We start from the raw sequence: 21,707 nt of genomic DNA on the forward strand, positions 1-21,707 counted from the left end.
CATAGAATGCAAGACTCCTCTTCTTATTAAATTCAATTAAGAATTAAACACTTCCCATTATACTAATTCTTATTCACAACAAAACTACTATTTTAATATCTAACTTTGGTGGTATATATATAATTTTTCTTTTGTATTGAGTAGAGTTAACAGTATTGTTAGTTTCAGGTGTACAAAGTGATTCAGTTATACATATATGTGTATCTATTCTTTTTCAAATTCTGTTCCCATGTAGGTTATTAGAGAACGCTGCCCAGAGTTGTGTGTGCTATACAGTAGGTCCGTGGTGGCTCTCCTACATTTGGCAATGTGTACACGTGAATCCTTTTTAGATATATTTTTTTCTGAAACGTTCTCATTTTAATATTATTATGGACTAATGGCCTTTAACAGACTCAACCTGGTCCAATTAAACAAGATAATATTTATTTTCCATTAGAATGATGATGATGATTCTATATGGGTGCCCCCTGTCACCACTGCTCTGAGCATCTTCAAGAGCATCCTTGCCTTTGTAGGAGCAGAGACATGGGCCTCTGGAATTCACCTCCCTTGCAAGGGATCTTGCTTCCTTTGAGTGGACAGAAGCCCATGGATGCACATGTGTGTGGCCAAGATGCTGCTGGACAATATGTCTGTTTAAGGTCATCGTTCACTCTGGTTATTCTGGTTTATGTGTGTTATCACCCCTATGTTTTTAGAGAACTTGGTTTCATCAACATGAATATGTTTCCTACATTGACAGTTGTCACAGCAGGAGTCAGGCTTCTTTCTTATTTGTACTTCACCTGATTCAGAAAACTAAGATCATGGCATCCAGTCCCATCACTTCATGGGAAATAGATGTGGAAACAGTGGCTGACTTTATTTTTCTAGCCTCCAAAATCACTGCAGATGGTGATTGCAGCCATGAATTTAAAAGACGCTTACTCCTTGGAAGGAAACTTATGACCAACCTAGATAGCATATTAAAAAGCAGAGATATTACTTTGTCAGCAAAGGTCCATCTAGTCAAGGCTATGGTTTTTCCAGTGGTCATGTATGGATGTGAGAGTTGGACTAAAAGAAAGCTGAGCGCTGAAGAATTGATGCTTTTGAACTGTGGTGTTGGACTCTTGAGAGTCCCTTGGACTGCAAGGAGACCCAACCAGTCCATCCTAAAGAAGATCAGTCCTGGGTGTTCATTGGAAGGACTGATGTTGAAGCTGAAACTCCAACACTTTGGCCACCTGATGTGAAGAGCTGACTCATTTGAAGAGACCCTGATGCTGGGAAAGATTGAGGGCAGGAGGAGAAGGGGATGACAGAGGATAAGATGATTGGATGGCATCACTGACTCAATGGACATGGGTTTGGGTGGACTCCGGGAGTTGGTGATGGACAGGGAGGCCTGGCATACTGTGGTTCATGAGGTCGCAGAGTCGGACATGACTGAGCAACTGAACTGAACTGAACTGATTGCTCCCACCATTTTAAGGAGTGGCAACAGACACAACCCCATTCTTGTGGATTCCTAACTACTATAAAGTGACTTCTGCTGTCTTAAAGTTTAAAAAAATCCAAAGTGCTAAGTGCATATTGTTAAAATAAATCAATTTCTACAGAGAATTCTGATCATTCCTTCCCAAGGAAAAGCTTTTTTCTTTGGATAATTAATTAATGTCTTTAGATGATATTCTTATATTGGGGGACAGAATAGTGTGAGAATGTTTGCTCCGGAGATAGGAACCTGGACTCGAATTGCTCGTTCTGGCAATTTCTGGGCACTTTGAGTACATTACTTAATCTCTCTGAGCTTCACTTTCCTTTCTTTTTTTTTCCCAATTATTTTTATTAGTTGGAGGCTAATTACTTTACAATATTGTAGTGGTTTTTGCCATACACTCACATGAATCAGCCATGGATTTACGTGTGTTCCCCATCCTGAACCCCCCTCCCACCTCCCTCCCCACCCCATTCCTCTGGGTCATCCCCGTGCACCAGCCCCGAGCACTTGTCTCATGCATCCAACCTGGACTGGCGATCTGTTTCACGTTTGATAATATACAAGTTTCAATACTGTGTGGAATATTACTCAGCCATTAAAAATAATACATTTGAATCAGTTCTGATGAGATGGATAAAACTGGAGCCCATTATACAGAGTGAAGTAAGCCAGAAAGATAAACACCAATACAGTATACTAAGGCATATATATGGAATTTGAAAGATGGTAATGATAACCCTATATGCAAGACAGAAAAAGAGACACAGATGCATAGAACAGACTTTTGGACACTTTCCTTTCTTTTTTTTTTATTTTATTTTAAAATTTTTTATTTTTTATTAGTTTCTTAAAGGGTCATTGTTAGAACTGAAAGTGATTGAAAGCCTACCAAGCACTTGGAATATTGCTTCGTGCAAAGAGGGGAGTCATCAACCACAGTATCTAATAAAAATCTAAGTACTGCATTTTCTTTCTCTTGATTTAAAATTTTTGATACTTAATTACTTACCAAGAAAGATAATTTCAGTTATGTTAATCCATTTTCTTATACCTTTCCTCATCTTCTCATAATATCATTATATCACTAGATTTATATCCTGTATCAGAAATCTTTGTAGTTGTAAGCATTTTATTTAAACTTTTATTTCTGAGGTCCTCAGGTGCAGCCAGTATTTCCTGACTCCACTCTGGTGAAAGAACTTTGAAAATGGAAAGTTTTTGAAAACTCAAACCCACATGTCAAGAAGATTAGAAAGATATTTTATTCATAAAGTGAGAACAAGATGCATGGAAAAGGGAAATAAATAATGAAACAAACACGGAAAGGAAATATTAATCCTTTCCTTCCTTCAGGGCTTCATCTCCCAACATTTAGCAGTGTACTTTAATTTTCATATTGTTTGACAACAAATCCATTAGTTCTCATATTTAAATGCTCTGTTTTGGGAATATTCTGGCAGTACAGTGGTTAACTCTACTTTTACTGCCATGGACCAGGGTTTGATATCTGGTCACGGTATTAAGATCCCACAAGCCACGCAGTGCATTGAAATATATATATATAATATATATATATTATATATATATATATATGTAAATGCTAAGTTTTGTTTAAAAAATTAAAAGTCAAACAGGAGTGTTAACATTTTTAAACTCCAACATTTCCCCCATTTCTTCAAACTATGCCTCATCTGGTACTGTGTCTCCTGTCCCTACAGACTCTGAACTTCTTATCCCGTTCTGCACAGGTTTCTCTCTAGGTCTGCTGCGTGCCCAGCTGTGATCCCTGGATTCCCTTCTCTCTGGCTTGATGTTCCCAATTCCTGGATCCACATCTTTCATAGTTATGGCTTATCTCACTCCATAAAAGCACACACCTTTTTCTCTCCCTACATCTCACTCCCAAATAACTTTCTCAGAAACAACTGTGGATGGTAACCTTTCTATTCCCCATTTAGCTCCATTTCTTCTGTCCTTTGTTTGTTTGATTTTCTGCAAGCTTTCTTTGACTGTCTTTTCCATTCTTCTTTTATAGTTATGTTACAAACACTTTATTAATTTCCAAGATCTATTTTTTGTTTGTTTCATTATTTATTTCCCTTTTCCATGCATCTTGTTCTCATTTTATGAATAAAATATCTTTCTAATCTTCTTGAGACATGGGTTTGAGTTTTCAAATTTTTTCAATTTTCAAAATTCTCTGTTTTGTGACTTCCCTGGTGGTCCAGTGGCTAAGATTCCATGCTCCCAATGCAGGCGGTCTGGGTTCCACCCCTTGTCAGGGAACTAGATTCCACAAGCTCAACAAAGAGTTCATGTGCCACAACTAAAATATCCTGTGTGCCACAACTAACATCCAGCTTGGCTAAATAAATAAATAATTTTTTTAATTATATGTTTCTTCTGATGTCATTTTTATTTGTTTATCATAGTCCTTCTTTTCCAGGTTGTCATATTTCTCATATGTCTAATCCTGGATTGCCCATTCATATTAAGATGGAGGAGGGTTGATTGGCATATTTCTGTAGAGTGATTGGATGAGGACCTGCGATTTCCATAAAACAGAAATTTTTTTCTGGAGTCTTTCCATTCTGATTTTCCCCCTTTGTTGCAGACTTAAGGCTGCTGTGAATATGGGATGCACCATGGGATTGGTGAGCTTGTCCCCTGCTCTCCCCTTTGGCTCCCTCTCATCTTGGCCCCTCTCTGGGACGCTGCCCAGCGGACCATTTGTCTTGCCTCTACTCACTCTTGCTATTTCTCTCCCTCTGCTCTTCTCTATTCAGCTACCACTTCTCCGTCCACTCAGCCCTCAAATATGTGTTGAAGACTCTAGGCTCCTATTGCCACCATTCATGGGTTTTTTTGTTTGTTTGTTTGTTTGTTTAGCCACAGAGTGAGGAGAGGCAGAGTATGGGTTCTTGAGCCCAAGAGTGGGTTGGAACCCAGTCTATGCTGAACAAGGTTTCTGACCTTGGACAAATCACAAAGCATCTATTGTTCAGCTTCCTCAGCTATAAACAAGGATACAAGGGTACAAACTTCCGGCTTATCAGAAAATATGCTTTATAATTTATGAAATCTTAGAGCAAATACCAGCACAGATCAAAATCAGAAACACAAACCACTCTCATCAATAGCTGTTACTCTAACTATAAGGACCTTTACTATCATTTCAGCCAGGTTTCAGAAAGGGTAGTTAATAAGAGCCCTTTTGAAATCTTAAAATAGTACATAAACATAAGCAACATTTGCTTTCATTTGTCATCTCCCAACACAAGGTAGTCATAACCAGAATCAAAAGAAATTCTCTCTATATAAAGATTTGCTACTTAAAACAGACAACTGAGAACTGGCAAGACTGAAAGGCTGAGTATGAATGTAAATTGGCGCAGTATATTTCCAAAGCAGTGTGGAAACTGCTTAGATGTTGATAAGCCCAGACACAGTTATTCTACTTCTGAAACAGCTTAAGGAAAAGGTCAAATGCAAGCAAAGTTTTCTACAAGAAGAGTGTTCTTTGCCCTATTATTTACACAAATAATTAAAAAGAGTCCCAGATTTAATAGTCAGGGGAGGACAGCAAAGAAGACTGGGCCCCATCAGAGGTCCTCAGCCACCCAGGGCAGGGCTGCAGGATGGGGCGGGGATCATGGGGCTCCAGGCCCTTGTAGGATAAAGGCTCTTGCAGAAGCAAGGAGGGCATGGGCTGTGGGAGCTGAAGCACCAGGTACTTTATCCCAAGACAGAGACTTGAGCACCGGGAGCAAGACATCACTCTGGAATGAAAAGGCTCATTTACCAATTAACATATATCCACAAGTAAATATTTTTGTATATTATAGGGAGTAGAGCATAGTCATCACAAACATGCAATTTACATCAGAAAGACTTGGGTTCAAATTGAGACTCTGGCACCACAGTGAAAACTTGGGTTGACCTAAGTTTAGGTGAGTTTCAGGGGCCTGCGTGTCATAGACACTGGATCAATATCACCTATTACCAATTATTAAACACAAGTGTTCCCAACCTTGTGTAATTTCCAGAATATTCTTTCCTGTCTGTCCTTCTGTCTCTGGTTTCACAGTTCCTAGCCTCACAAGTGGCTTTCTCCTCTCTGATTACTTTCTCCTTGTGCCCCAACAGAAGAGCAGGACTCTGACTCCACCTGGAGGGAGCTGGTGGGAGGATGAGTAACTTTCCTTAACTAGTGGCCAGCAGAGTCCAGGGGCCAAAGAACCACGCTGGGTTAAGTCCCTGGTGGTACTCATGGCCATCCCAGGGGAAATAACCATAGACCTTGCCCCTCTCTCTTTCTCAAGGGTGAAGCCACACCTCCTTCCATCCTGATGCAGAGAAGGAGCTTAAGGGAGATCTCTGAGACCCTGCCGCTACCACCATAAGCTCAGAAGATCTGGGGGACTGCTCAGCTAGTCACCAATCTGTTATCTGGCTGGTTTCTACTTATGACCCAGAATTGAGGTGATGCCAACGGCCGAAATAAACTAGAGAAGAATCAAGAACCAAGAAGAGGATGGAAAAGCATCCTTGAGACCCTAGAGGAGTCAGGAGAGCCCAGCAGCCAGGGGTCCACCCACAAGGCCCTCTGCCAGGCCCTCTGCCCAGGGAGCCAAGTCCAAGGTGCTCACTTCCCCCACCACCCAACAAGTGATGCAGAAGTGAGGCCAGGACAGCCCATGGGGAGGGAGGACAGCAGAAGGAGCCCCCGAGGCCAGACGGGGCTTCTCCTGCCCTCTCCGTTTGGTCTGAACCTCCTCTTGCTCCCAGCCCCTGGGCCTCACCACAGAAGCCAGCCCAGCTGCTCTGTGAGAGTCAGCAGACCCTGAACTGAACCTCAATCTGGCCTTTGCCATCTCCCACCTGTGTGATGTGGAGCACCTTACCTGACCTCACCTGTAAAGTGAGAGGAATATTGCCTTATATTGTGATGAGGATCAAATATAATGGGTGTCCATGGCCTGGGCCACATAGCAGGTCCTGTAGAGTGTGATGCTGTCCCCTCTACCTGGAATGTGTTAGTTTAGGTGGAAAGCTCTCCCCTCCTCCACAATATCCCTGCCCCGTGCTGAATTGGGACACCTGCCCAGTTCTCTCGTATACAAGCACCTGCTTACCAAGTGTGTCTGGCCTCAGACAGGTGCTCGTCCTATTGTTCTCAAATGCTCATGCAGACACCCAGGTGTTCAGTTTCTTTCCCACCCACCTCCACCCGAATCAGTCAATACACAGATTTAGTGCTCTGGGTTCCCTCCATGTGAGCTGGGATTCTTTCTCCCTTAGTGACACAGGAAAAAGAGAAAAGTTAACAACTTCATGCTATGGGATAGAAAGAGAGAGTGAGAGATCTTGTGACTCTTCTGGTAAGGACATCAATCTTATTGGAATAGAGCCACACACTTATGGCCTCATTTCACTGTAATTACTGCCTTAAAGGCCCCTATCTTCTAATACAGTCATTACAACTGGGTCTGGACTTTAACTTTTTTTTTTTTCTTTTTTTCCCAATTATTTTTATTAGTTGGAGGCTAATTACTTTACAATATGGTAGTGGTTTTTGCCATACATTGACATGAATCAGCCATGGTTTTACATGTGTTCCCCTTGGGGCTGGTGGACACAGTCCACCTGTAACCCCAGATGAGTCCATCAGCAGTACTCCAGATGACTGCTGCCCAGGAAGGTGAAATTTAACCACTTTATGTTGTTGTTGTTCGCCACCCCATGGACTGCAGCACACCAGACTTCCCTGTCTTTCACCATCTCCTGGAGCTTACCCAAACTCATGTCCATTGAGTTGGTGATGCCATTCAACCATCTCATCCTCTGTTGGCCCCTTCTCCTCCTGGCTTCAATCTTTCCCAGTACCAGAGTCTTTCCTAATAAGTTGGCTCTTCACATCACAATACCATTTACCTTCCACCATAATTTCTTCTAATTTTTTTTTCCTGACTAGAGAGCCAAATGGAGAAGGAAATGGCAACCCACTGCAGTATTCTTGCCTAGAGAATCCTGTGGACAGAAGAGCATAGAGGGCTGGTGCCCATAGGGTCGCGGTCAATAAGGTCGGACACGACTGAAGTGACTTAGCATAAATGAATGCGTTGGAGAAGGAAATGGCAACCCACTTCAGTGTTCATGCCTGGAGAATCCCAGGGACGGATGAGCCTGGTGGGCTGCCATCTATGGGGTCGCACAGAGCCAGACACGACTGAAGTGACTTAGCAGCAGCAGCAGCAGAGAGCCAAAGCTTTTCTGAGCCTGTCATTAGGTATTTCCAGGAAAGAGTGAGGTGGGAGGAACTGCCTTTCCTGCTCACTGAAGAGGAAGCCTGTGAGAACTTTGTGACTAAGGCTGGTTTCTCCAGGTAACCCACAAAGTTGTGCCAGAAATCTCACCCATATCCTTCTCAACTTAGGTTAGTTTCCTCCTGGCAGGCACACCTCCTCCAGGCAGGATTCCATGGTTGGGGTTGAGGATGTTCCTCCTCAAGATTCCAGGAGGAGTGTTTCCTCCATGTCATTTGCTGACAGGGAATGTCCTCTGATTGAGAAAAGATGAAACCTACAAGGAAGGGCAGGTTATGTGCCCTTGGACAAATTACCGAGCCTTAGTTTCTCTGCCAAGTTACTCTGCCTTAGTTTCCACATCTGTTCAATTTTATTCTGAGGAAACTGAGATCATGCATGCAAAGTACTTGGCAAAAGTGCGGATACAAGTGGTGGTTTCGCACTGAATATTCTCACAAACACACAGGATTATGAGAGACGGTGCAGGGGGAGCTCGCAGAAAAGACACTCTCCAAGAAACACTGATTCCTTATTTATTGACAATTTATCTCGTGATCTTTAACTAACAGCAGCCAGGCAAGGCAGAGACCAGAATTCTAGGGTTAACGAAGCCTCATCCTGGAGGTCCAGAGGTAATCACATTAGAGTCATAAAGAAAGGATTTTGAAGATAAGGGGGTTTGTTCTGTGTGCAGAACAGCATCTAACTAATGCTGACGTGTCAGTCAGAACGCCCAACATAAGGGAGAGGGAAAGAGAAAGCAAAGAAAGAAACTGGGTAAGATTAAATTCCAGGAGACGTTTCTGAGAAAGCAGTAAACCATGGTTCCCACACATATGGATTAGCTGAGTTCTGCATCTCATGGTGGCTTTGCTTGACTATCCAGATAAGCTCATGCTAGTGGAAGAGAGAAGTATCAGTAGGAGGGAGTATACTGGAAAAAAAAAAATTGAAAACATAAAGTAACTTTAAACAAGGAGTAGAGTTTACGATAGGCAAATGACAACCTTGGTTTGAATCGTGGCTTCTGCCGTGAGTTGAGGAAAGAAAGCCCCCACCTCGCCCCTCCCCTTGGTTGCTTATCAGCAAAATGAGATCAGATTCCTGACCTAATTCCCAGGGTGTCTGTAACACCAACTCTAGTGTGTGGTCCCCATGGAATACCACCCATTGCTCCTCTGGCCCTCCCTCAAAAGCTGAGAGAAGGTGACCATGACGACCGGGGCCGTTTTCTGGGATGAAGCAGCCCTGATGTCAGGCAGGTGGGCCTCTACGCGGGGTCCAGGCCCATTGCTGCCCCTGCTGCTGGGGGCTAAAAAGAAAAGTCCACCGGCAGTCCAGCTGCATGACTCTCAGGCTGTGGGTCCTGTTCTTCTGTTTCTTAATCTGAAAAATGGAGCTGAAACATCCTAGAGCTGATGTGAGAGTGTGGACAGGAATGGTGTGGATGCTGCCTTCACAGAGTCTGCACATGCCCAGTTCTTGATACACCTAGGCTCTTTGCTCAGGAACCAAAGAGAAATTAAGACTGGTTTTCTGTTGTAGACTTTTTTGAGTTGCCAGGTCACTAGCCTTCCTCTCAAAGTCCTCCACTTGGAGAAAAAAGAACTGTGTCAACTAGAAATAGGCCAGGGGAGAAAGGAGCAGTGTGCTCTCAGCCCTTCCCACGAACTTGGCATCCATCCAAATGGCTTTGACCACCAAGGCTGAGCCTCCTCAAGTGAGTTGCTGGGATCAGAAGGCACTACTTCTGTCCCTGTCAGCAGGGCCAAGTCCAGAGGGACTTGATCAAAGGGTGGGGGTGGGCATGGACAGAGTGGCAGAGGGGTGGCTTTAGACCCCTTCCGCAGGTACCACGGGAACACAGCAGGGGAAAGTAGACTCTGCAAGGGAGGCCCTGGAGGGCTTCTCAGAGGGGGTGATGTGAGGTTCTGGCTCTACAGGGCGAGTATGATTTCACCAGGTTGGTTGCAACAGGCATCCCTGGCAGTAGGATCTGCATGAGCAAATCCTAGAAGCCACATGGGCATAGCCCTCAGCAGCAGCAGTATGACCATGTGCTGGTGGAACAAAGTTGAATAAGGCAGGCAGGCTGGCGACCGTGGAGGTGGAGAGGACTGAGCGGGTGGGAAGATGGCCATGGAGGGGGGAGTGGTTTGCCAAGGGACTTACAATGTGTTGGTGACAGTTCCCCTTCAAGGAGCTGAGGCAGGGAAGACTGTGTCAAGAAGGCCGTGGAATGTCAGGGCTGGGGTTGTTTCTCTAAGGGGTCAGCAGAAGAGCGAGAATAGCCTGGGGTGGGGCCAGGGTGGGCAGGGTGTTGTTAACTTGAGCAACTCAGAGAAGAAGTTTTCACTTTCCCTTTTGGTTCTCAGGGTATATCTGGGCCCCATAATTGTGTGGTCATTGCAGAGATCCCAGAAGGTGGCTGCAACTGTGGAGTAGAGAACAACTGAATCTTGTTCACACGCAGCCGGAAGAAGACTCCTGGGTAAGCAGGGGAGTAGGAGCCCTGCCCATCTCCCCATTCTCAGGACGACTGTCTGAGAAAAGAATGCTCCTCACTACAGAAGAAGGGAAATGGAAGCTCAGGGAGGTGAGGTCATGACTCGAGGCACAGGTTAAGCAGCGGCAGAGTCTGGATGTGGAGGCAGGTGTGTGTTTGTTCCTACAAAAGCTTTCCTAAACCAAGATGACATAGAGCATAGATGATGTAGGTCTCAAATCACAGTTTACTGGCAGAGGGTGATCATCTGGAAAGTGCAGGATGACCATAAATGGAAATGCTCAGAAATGTGATAACACTATCAGAAAGAACTATTATCAAGACAGACAAGGAAAACAAATATAAGTACTCCACCACAGGTAAAAGAAGTGTGGTGCTGTGTCTTCATGAAGCTGGTTGCTTCATGTCCCAGTAATGGGTCCCACACCTCGTATTCTAGCCAGGCTGTGCCCGGGAGGGTGGAGGGAGCACAGGCCCTGGAGCAGGAGGAGCAGCAGAGAAGAGACAGGGCCCCTGCCCAGTGCTGGGAGCTGAAGAAACTCCACACAAATAGACCCACAACCAGGAAAGTGCAAGATTCCAGGGGGGGCCTAGAGAGGAACTAGTGGAAGCAGCAGGGGGAGGAGGCTTTGGAGTGGGAACTCTAGTTACAGGTAACATTTCACCTGGTGAGGCAGGTGGGGCAAGGCATTGCAGGGGGGAGGAGCAACCTGAGCAAAGGCCTGGAGGCTGGGGGGAATCAGAGTCCAGGGAGCTGGGAGTCCTCCAGGCCCCTGGACCAGGCCGTGTGGAGTCAGGAGGGTGAGGAAGACAGGAGTAGGAGCATCAGGAGGGCCTGGTGATGGGCTAAGGACTCTGAATCTGACCCTGCCTTTACCCCTCCTATCCCTGCCCATACAGTATGAGCTGTACCACGTGGAGGGAGATGTTTGGTAGAATCTCTGTCTGCCCCCAGGAAGAGAAGGGCTCTGTGTCTGGCCATGCGGTTGGGCAGGGACAGGCTTCCCCACAGTCCTCCCTTTTCCCAGAAACAGCCTTTCCAGGAAGTGACCTGGAGGCTAACAGAGGAAGACACCCGCAATAGAAATCAAGCAGAAGGGAGCACCATCCAACATCCACACCCAGCTGAGTCCCAAGACAAGGGTCAGGACCAGGACAAGAGTGGGAGGGAAGGACAAAAGGATAAGTCCACGGTCATGATGCATTTACAATTCTTTGGCCTCATCCAGGAGCTGGCCCTTCTGCTGGAGCCCTCCTCTTCTTTCTGGCTTGAATTTTCCTTCTCATGTTTCATGATTTCAATTGGCTGCCCTGGCTCCTGGGGTCCTGCAGCTTTGAGGCAAAGAAGGAGGCAGGGGAGCAGCCAGCTCTCCTCTCCCACCTGCTTGGAGGCAGGCTTCCTCTGTGAATACTTTCCCATCCACAAGGTCAGTGCCTCTAGCCTCTGCCACCAGGCACACTCATTAGTGGACAAGCTGATGGTTACTCTTCCTGAGGGACAACCCTGGGCATCACAGAGAGAAGGTGATAGAAAGATAGATCCTGGGATGGGGCTTAGGGGAGGGGATTGGGGGAGGCTCTAAAGACATGGGGCAACTCTAGATTGGGTGCTGCCAAGAACAGGGGTCAGTTCTACCAGTGTGGGTCTCAGTAACTCCATCTGTGGAGTTGGGGACCAGAGCGAGGAGAAAGGTGCAATTGGTAGAGAAGGAGCAGTCGTGCTTTTCAGCCAAGGGAGGGGTGTTTCCTTGGTGAGGGCGCATGATGCGTGCTTGCTGTCTCCTTCACTCCTGCTCTCGGGGTGACCCTGTGTGAGGCTGGAGTTCTGTGAGAGCCTTTACATGCAAGAGGAAAAGAACATCACCCTGTTGTGATAGCAGGCCAGCTTTGGGATGTCAGGGGTTCTTTCTTTCTCAATCCTTTATAAACATTCCTGTGAATAAACAGAATGGAATATCCCCTCAGACTTCAAGACAGCTCTTCTTATTAAATTTATTTCACAACAAAATATTTCCTGTTAAACTTGCTCTTCTTTACACCATGAAAAGAAAAGAAAGATACGAGCTCAGTCCTGTCCAACTCTTTGTAGCCCCATGAACTGTAGCCCACCAGGCTCCTCTCCATGGGATTTTCTAGGCAAGAATACTCAAGTGGGTTGCCATTTCCTTCTCCAAGGGATCTTCCCAGCTCAGGGACTGAACCCATATCTCTTGCATTTTTCATCTCCTGCATTACCACTAGTGCAGTTTTTCAACTCTATGTCTTCCTTTTTGATCATACTTTATCTAAAGTCCTCTGATTTGATTATTATTATGAACTCATGGCCTTTCACAGACTGAACAAGGCCCAATGAAATATATTTATAGTAACATTACCTTTCATTATTATTATTATTATTATTATATGTGGGTGCCCTTCTGACCACTTCTCTGAACATCTTCAAGAGCATCCTTGCCTTTGCAGGAACAAAGATGCCGGCCTGTGGATGCCTTCCCTGAAAGTTATCTTGCATCCTTTGATAGACAGAAGCCCATGGGTGCACATGTGGGTGGGCAAGATGCTGTTGGACAATATCTGTTGAAGGTCACAGTTCACTCTCATTATTCTGGTTTACCCCTGTTTTCATGCCTACTTTTCTAGAGAACGTGGTTTCATCAACACGAACACGCCTCCTGCACTGACAGTTGTCACAGCAAGAGTCACACCTATTTCTTGTTGGCACTTAATTCAACTGCTTCCATCATCCTTAAGGTGGTGGTGCTAGAAACCACCCCATTGTTGTGGGTTACTGAATACTATAAAGTGACTTCTGCTGTCTTAGGGCTTCCCTGGTGGCTCAGATGGTAAAGCATCTGCCTGCAATGTGGGAGACCTGGGTTCAGTCACTGGATTGGGAAGATCCCCTGGAGAAGGAAATGGCAACCCACTCCAGTACTCTTGGCTGGAAAATTCCATGGATGGAGGAACTTGGTAGGTTATAGTCCATGGGATCGCAAAGAGTCGGACACTACTGAGCAACTTCACTAGTAGAAGTCTTAGAGTTAAAACAATCAAAATCCTAAGTGCACATGGTTAAAAAAAATCAATTTGTACAGAGGGTTCATCTTTCCCAAGGAAAAGCTATTTCTTTCAGTTCAGTTCAGTCACTCAGTCGTGTCCAACTCTTTGCAACCCCATGGACTGCAGCACACCAGGCCTTCCTGTCCATGACCAACTTCCAGAGTTTACTCAAACTCACGTCCATTGAGTTGGTGATGCCATCCAACCATCTCATCCTCTGTCATCCCCTTCTCCTCCTGCCTTCAATCTTTCCCAACAACAGGGTCTTTTCCAATGAGTCAATTCTCATCAGGTGGCCAAAGGATTGGAGTTTCAGCTTCAACATCAGTCCTTCCAATGAATATTCAGGACTGACTTCCCTTAGGATGGACTGATTGGATCTCCTTGCAGCCCAGGGGACTCTCAAGAGTCTTTACCAACACCACAGTTTAAAAGCATGAATTCTTCGAAGCTCAGCTTTCTTTATAGTCCAACTCTCACATCCATACATGACTACTGGAAAAATCATAGCTTTGACTAGATAGGCCTTTGTTGGCAAAGTAATGTCTCTGCTTTTTAATATGCTGCCTAGGTTGGTCATAACTTTTCTTCCAAGAAGCAAGTGTCTTTTAATTTCATGGCTCCAATCACCACCTGCAGTGATTTTGGAGCCCCACAAAATAAAGTCTGTCACTGTTTCCATTGCTTGTCCATCTATTTGCCATGAAGTGTTGGGACCAGATGCCATGATCTTAGTTTTCTGAATGTTAGTTTTAAGCCAACTTCTTCACTCTCCTCTTTCACTTTCATCAGGAGGCTCTTAAGTTCTTCTTTGCTTTCTGCCATAAGGGTGGTGTCATCTGCATACTTGAGATTCTTGATATTTCTCCTGGCAATCTTGATTCCAGCTTGTGCTTCATCCAGCCCAGCGTTTCTTATGATGTACTCTGCATATAAGTTAAACAAGCAGGGTCACAATATACAGCCATGACGCACTCTTTTTCCGATTTGAAACCAGTCTGTTGTTTCCAGTCCAGTTCTAACTGTTGCTTCCTGACCTACATACAGATTTCTCAGAGGGCAGGTCAGGTGGTCTGGTAATCCCATCTTTTAAGAATTTTTCACAGTTTGTTGTGATCCACACACTCAAAAGCTTTGGCATAGTCAATACAGCAGAAGTAGATGTTTTTCTGGAACTCTCTTGCTTTTTCAATGATCCAGCAGATGTTGGCAATGTGATCTCTGGTTCCTCTGCCTTTTCTAAACCCAGCTATTTATTTAGATAGTTAATCAATGTCTTTAAATTATATTTGGAGAAGGAAATGGAAACGCACTCCAGTAGTCTTGCCTAGAATTCCATAGACAGAGGAGCCAGATGGGCTATACAGTCTACGGGGTCACAGAGAGTCAGACCCATTGAGTGATTAACACACAAATGATATTACTAAATTGGGAGGTGGAATCGTGTGAAAACGTGCTCAGGAGACAGGAATCTGGACTTGGATTCTGACTCAGCACTAGCTGTGTGCTTTGAGTAATTTACTTAACCTCTCTAGGCTTTGGTTTCCTTTCTTATAGGATTGTTGTGAGAACTAAAAACAAGTGAATTCATACTGAGCAATTGGAAAGGTGCCTGGTGCATAGTGGTGTGTCATCAACCACAACAGCGAATCAGTATTAGGTGTTGCATTTTTCATTTTCTGACTTGAAAATTTGTATATTATTTATTTATTTCTTACTAGGAAAAATAAGGATTTCATTTGTTTTTATTCTTTTCTATACCTCCCCCCATCTTCTGCTTATATCATTATTTCTCTAATTCTATATCCTCTATTAGGAAGCTTTGCACTTCTAAACATTTTATTTACATATTTATTTGTTATACTCTCAACTGTAGCTACTATTTCATTACTCCTAGTTTTGTAAACAACTCTTCCCTTCAGAGCCTCAGCTCCCAAGTTCTAGAAATGTATTTTAGTTTTTATATTGATTAACTGAATTGTTAGATATTATATATATCAACAGTACTTCAGTTTTAAAACAGCATCCAAAATAATCAAAATGGGAAAACCAGGACTTGGACATACATTAATTTACATTAGATTTTTAAAAAATCAAACAAGAGAGTTTACATATTTGTGACATTTTAACACATTTTTTTAAGAGCTAACTTGTACCAAAAAGCTGCACATTCTTCTGGGCAGAGCTTTCTTTTTTCCTGATGTTTCTAATTGGCTTCGTTTTCACCCTTGCACTATTTATCTTCAACATTTCCTCCATTTCTTTCCAACTGTGCCTCATATGATACCAAGTCCCCTGTCCCTACAGACTCTGGACTTCTTATCCCATTCTGGACTGGTTTCTCTCTCAATCTGATGTGTGCCCAGCTTCAATCCTTGGATTCCCTTCTGGCTGGCTCGATGTTCCTGACTCCTGGATCCCACGTCTCTCTTGTGGGTATCCTTTATCTTCCTCCATAATTACACAAACACACCACTTATTGTTTTTCCTTGCACCTCAACTTTAAGTAACCTTCTAAAAGTCTGGTGAAGAGTGAAGGCTGCTGTGAATATGGGATGGGATGTGGGGTTGGTGAGCTTGTCCCCTGCTCTCCCCTCCGCCTCCCTCTCATCTTGCTCCCTCTCTGGGGCTCTGCCCAGCAGACCAGTCTTCTCTCCTGTGAACACGCTCCCTGTTTCTCTCCCTCTCCTGCACTCCTCTTTATTCAGCTATCACTTCTCCATCCAGTGAGCCTTCAAACATTTCTTGAACACTCTGGTCTTCTGTTGCCCCCATGCTTGTTTTTATTAGCAGCAGAGGGAGAAGAGGGAGGCTATGGTTCTTGAGCCCAGTGAGTGGGGAGGAATCCAGTCTACCAGGGGTAAGACGTCTGACCTTGGCCAAATCATAAAACTTCTGTACTTCAGCTTCCTTATCTGTAGATGGGGATACAATGTACACATCTCAAATGTTAATGGAATAACATACAAGTTATCATATGTAAAGTTTCAGAGCCAACACCAATGCAGAGCGATGACCACAAACACAAGTCACTCTTATCCACAGCTGTTATTATACCTGTAAGTACCTTTACTATCATTTCAGTCAGGTCTCAGGAGGAGGAGTTGACAAAGGCTCTTTTGCCTTCTGAAAACAGTAGCTAAATGTAATCAACATCTGCTTTCCCTCCTCTTCTCCCATGGCAAGATAATCACATACAGAACCAAAATAAATTTTTATATATATGAAGACGTGAAGTTTTGTTTTTTTTTTAAAGACCACTGAGAATGGGAAAGTCTGAAAGGATGGACACCCTCATATATTAAGAGTGCAAACATAAATTATGACAGTTTGTTTGCATAACACTGTGGCTCTAGGTATGAAAATGTTTTAGGTATTGATGCCTTGTGATTTAGTAATTGTACTTCTAGAAATAGCTTAAGGAAACCGTCTCAAATGTGAGTGAAGTTTAATACAAGGAGAATGTTCTTATTATTTACACAAGGTATTAGAGACAACCTAAAGTCCAGTAGTCAGGGGAGGACAGCAGAGAGGACAGGGCACCATGCAGGGTTCTCAGCCAGGCAGGGCAGGGATACAGGAAGTGTGGTGGGGCTGGTGGGGCTCCAGGCCCTTGTGAGATAAAGGCTCTTGCAGAAGCAAGGAAGACCTGGGCTGTCAGAGTTGCACCACCAGGGACTTTGTCAAGGCAGACTCGAGCCTGGGGGGCAAAACATCATTTTAGAATGAGAAGAGTCATTTACCAATAAACATATATCCTCAGGTAATTATTGTCATATATTAAATGGAGTAGAGCATAGTCATCACAAACCTGGGATCTGGATCAGAAAGACTTGGGTTCAAGTCCAGGCTCTGGCACCAGTGTGAAAAACTGGGCTGACCTAAAGTTAGATTAGTTTCAGGAGCCTGCACATCATAGACACTGGATCAACATCACCTATTACCAGTTAGTAATGGAGTTGCTCCAACCTCATGTAATTTCTAGAATATTCCTTCCAATCTGTTCGTCCATCTCTGGTTTTATTACTCCTATAACTTCACAGATGGCTGTCTCCTCTGTCATTATCTTCTCCTTGTACCCCAACAGGATAACAGGACTATGACTTGGAGGAAGTTGGACGGAGACGAGTAACTTTCCTTAACTAGTGACCTACAGAGCCCAGGAGACAGAGAGCCACGCTGGGTTAAGTCCCGCTGGCACTGGTGGCCGTCCCAGGGGAACTCACCAGAGACCTCAACCCTCACTGCTCCTTGAAGCCACTGCTCACTCCTGATCGAGTCCACATTTTGTTTTCTCTTCCCCAAGGGTGAGGTCACTCCTCCTTCCAGCCTGACAGAAACAAGGAGCTGACGGGAGATCTCTGAGACCCTGCTGCTGCCAACATGAGCTCAGAAAACCTCGGAGACTGCTCAGCTAGGCAGCTGCCTCTTTTCTGGCCAGTTCCTACATGTGACCCAGAATTGAGGGTGGTTCCTCCAGGCAGAGTTAACCTACAGAGGAATCAAGAACCAAGAAGAGGAGGGATCAGCCTTCTGGAGCTCCCCAGAGGGGACATGTGGAGTTCCCCCAATTCGAGTGTGTCCACAGAGCCTCTTTCCCAGTCCTTTCCTTGGGGATCCACTTGCTAGGTGCTCACTTCCTCCCCCACTGCCCTCTAGCAAGTGACTCAGAAGTGAGGCCAGGACAGCCCATGGGGAGGGGGACAGCAGAGAGAGTCCCCAAGGCCAGGCAGGGCAGTGAGGGGAGGTCATCCAGGGTCCCTGGAGCTCCTCCTGCCTTCTCCCTGGCCCAGCCTCCTCCTGCTCCCAGACCCTGGGGCATCACCACAGACACCATTCCTTCAGCTCTCACCCTGCCGCCCACCCAGCCGCTCTGCAAGAGTCCGCGGACAGTGAACTGAACCCCACTCTGCCTGTGCCACCTCCCACCTGGAGGGGAAGGGTGACCAGGTTTTTCACATGATCACATCTGTGTCCACCCCTCCTCCACCTGGCTGATCCCCTCCCCTGTCCATCCTGAGTGTCTCTGATTAGGATCCTCTCACATAGCAGTCTTACTCAGCGGTGGGTGGTCCTAAACCCTTTTTTAGGATGAGGTCACATTGGTTGACAATGTTCTATAAGTTCACGCGAACAGCACTGGACTTCTCCTTCTGTGTGTGCTGCGGTGTGCTGCTGCAGCCTCTGCGTAGCTGCGCAGTTGTTCTCGATGCTTTGCGACCCCCCAGGACTGCAGCTCACCAGGCCCCTCCGTCCATGGGATTCTCTAGGGAAGGATATTGGAGTGGGTTGCCAAGCTCTCCTCCAGCTGCAGTGTACTCACAACCAAAATTTAGCTGGAAAAATCCCTAGTCGCAGAATGAAGAAATCACAGGAGTTTAAAATAAGGAGGATTGAAAGTCATGTCCAAGAAGTGTCTGACACTTGACCTTGGGTTCCACCTCTGAGCTTTCTGCTCACTGGCCTTGGGTTGTCCCTTCTCCTGTCTCACTTTCTTCTTCTGTGAAATAAGAATAATGCCTCTGTGTGTTCATGTACCAGGAAACACATCTTACATTGTGTCCCAACCCCCCCATATATATACATATATATCCTAGTGCCTACATCTTACCTTCAGTTCCATAACCTCTAGATCCCTGAAATCACACAGGGATTTTGGTAACTCATTTGAGCAGTGCTCTTGCCCTGTACTGATCTGAGGTTAATTATTTTCATTACATTCTTTATCCCATTTAATGTGAATATTCTTTTGTTTCACTGCCAAAACATGAAAGCATTCATTTGCAGGGTGCTGCCAGTCTCTGCTAGAAGTAACTCACAAACACACTGGCCTGTGTTCTCTCTCTTTGTGTGTGTGCATGTGCTCATCTGTTCAGTCCTGTTCAATTCTGTGTGACCTCATGACTGTAGCCCTCCAGTCTCCTCTGTTCTTGGGATTTTTCAGGCAAGAATACTAGGAATGGGTTGCCATCTCCTATTCCAGGGGATCTTCCCAACCCAGGGATCGAACCCACGACTCCTGTGACTCCTGCATTGGCAGGCCAATTCTTTACCACTGTACCGCCTAGAAAGCCCTCGTTCTCTTTCTAAAAATTACAACTGTAGATTCCTGAAGACATCTAAATCCCAGTATTAGATAATGATTCTGGAGGTTTGGAAGTCCAAGATATTCAAGCTAGTGGTGGTTTCTGGTGAGACCTCTCCACCTGGCTTGCAATTCGTAACTGCCTTCTAACTGTGTCCTCACATGGCCTTTCCTCTGGAGGAGGGGGCAGGAAGAGAGAGAATCTGGTCTCTTCTTTTCTAATAAAGGCAACAATCTTATTGGATTAGGGCCTCACACCTATGACTTCATTTTACCTCAGTTGTCTCTTTAAAGGCCCAAACTTCAAATACAGTCTCTGGGGGTTAAACGTCAACATATGAATTGGAGGCTGAGGGCGGGAAAAGCAGGTCCATCCATGACCCAGGTGACTCTACCAACAGTGCCCAGGTGACAACTCCTCAGGAAGATGAATTTTAACAATTTATACTAAAGAGCATTTTTTTTTAAATTTTGCTCTAGAATTTGTTGGAGTTATCATATTATGATAACAAAAGCAGATCATTTTTAAGGCATAAACTTTGTTTATTAATTTAAATGAAAATATATGATCACCGTCACACATAGATACAACTCTGAAAGGTTACTTCCATGAGCTGCGAGCAAATATCTGGTATCCTTGGCCTCCAAGGAGAAGACTTCAATCCGGAGCCAGAGACAAGGCTGGATCCCTCAGAGCTTTTTTGAAATAGAGTTTAATTGAAGTGTAAATTGAGTAGAGAAAGCTTCTAACATAGACTTCAGAAGGGGACAGAGAGAGTGCCCCCTTCCTAGCTTTTAGCAAGGCATTATATACCTGATCAGTTCAGTTCGTCCCTCAGTCGTGTCTGACTCTTTGCAACCCCATGAATCGCAGCAAACCAGGTCTCCCTGTCCATCACAAACTCCCAGAGTTTACTCAAATCATGTCCACCGAGTCGGTGATGCCATCCAGCCATCTCATCCTCTGTTGTCCCCCTCTCCTTCTGCCCCCAATCCCTCCCAGCATCAGGGTCTTTTCCAATGAGTCAACTCTTTGCATGAGGTGGTCAAAGTATTGGAGTTTCAACTTCAGCATCAGTCTTTCCAATGAACACCCAGGACTGATCTCTTTAGGATTGATTGGCTGGATCTCCTTGCAGTCTAATGGACTCTCAAGAGTTTTCTCCAATACCACAGTTCAAAAGCATCAACTTTTCGGTGCTCAGCTTTCTTCACAGTCCAACTCTCACATCCATACATGACCATGGAAAAACCATAGCCTTGACTAGATGGACCTTTGTTGGCAAAGTAATGTCTCTGTTTTTTAATATGCTATCTAGGTTGGTCATAACTTTCCTTCCAAGGAGTAAGTGTCTTTTAATTTCATGGCTGCAATCACCATCTGCAGTGATTGGAGCCCCCCAAAATAAAGTCTGACACTGTTTCCACTGTTTCCCCATCTATTTGCCATGAAGTGATGGGACCAGATGCCGTGATCTTAGTTTTCTGAATGTTGAGTTTAAGCCAACTTTTTCACTCTCCTCTTTCACTTTCATCAAGAGGCTTTTTAGTTCCTCTTCACTTTCTGCCATAAGGGTGGTGTCATCTGCATATCTGAGTTTATTGGTATTTCTACCGGCAATTTTGATTCCAGCTTGTGCTTCATCCAGCCCAGCATTTCTCATGATGTACTCTGCATATAAGTTAAATAAGCAGGGTGACAATGTACAGCCTTGATGTACTCCTTTTCCTATTTGGAACCAGTCTGTTGTTCCATGTCCAGTTCTAACTGTTGCTTCCTGACCTGCATATAGGTTTCTCAAGAGGCAGGTCAGGTGGTCTGGTATGCCCATCTCTTTCAGAATTTTCACAGTTTATTGTGATGCACACAGTCAAAGGTTTTGGCATAGTCAATACAGCAGAAATAGATGTTTTTCTGGAACTCTCTTGCTTTTTTGATGATCCAGCAGATGTTGGCAGTTTGATCTCTGGTTCCTCTGCCTTTTCTAAAAGCAGGTTCAACATCTGCCTGTTCATGGTTCATATATTGCTGAAGCCTAGGTTGGAGAATTTTGAGCATTACTTTATTAGCGTGTGAGAGGAGTACAATTGTGCTGTACTTTGAGCATTCTTCGGCATTGCCTTTCTTTGGGGAATGAAAACAGACCTTTTCCAGTCCTGTGGCCACTGCTGAATTTTCCAAATTTGCTGGTATATTGCATGCAGCACTTTGACAGCATCATCTTTCAGGATTTGAAATAGCTCAACTGGAATTCCATCACC

At 44.7% G+C, this 21,707-nt stretch overlaps 1 protein-coding gene and 1 pseudogene across 25 annotated transcripts in view; one reads left to right on the top strand and one right to left on the bottom strand.

Annotated features, from left to right (window-relative positions):
* Positions 1-21,707, top strand: part of LOC122680078 (apolipoprotein L3-like) — a 411,694-nt gene that overhangs the window by 364,192 nt on the left and 25,795 nt on the right. For 3 of the 25 annotated variants that reach the window (XR_006336626.1, XR_006336615.1, XR_006336627.1), the window contains 2 exons: positions 10,170-10,285; positions 17,667-17,853. The exons of 2 other annotated variants lie outside the window; for them this stretch is intronic. The gene's annotated coding sequence lies outside the window, so the exon portion shown is untranslated. 20 more of the 25 variants (XR_006336604.1, XR_006336619.1, XR_006336611.1 and 17 more) reach the window with 18 other exon arrangements.
* LOC122680648 overlaps positions 1-21,707 on the bottom strand; it is a 31,773-nt pseudogene that overhangs the window by 6,824 nt on the left and 3,242 nt on the right.

This window comes from Cervus elaphus, chromosome 22 (genome assembly GCF_910594005.1).
Source record: "Cervus elaphus chromosome 22, mCerEla1.1, whole genome shotgun sequence".
Classification (NCBI taxonomy): Eukaryota; Metazoa; Chordata; class Mammalia; order Artiodactyla; family Cervidae; genus Cervus; species Cervus elaphus.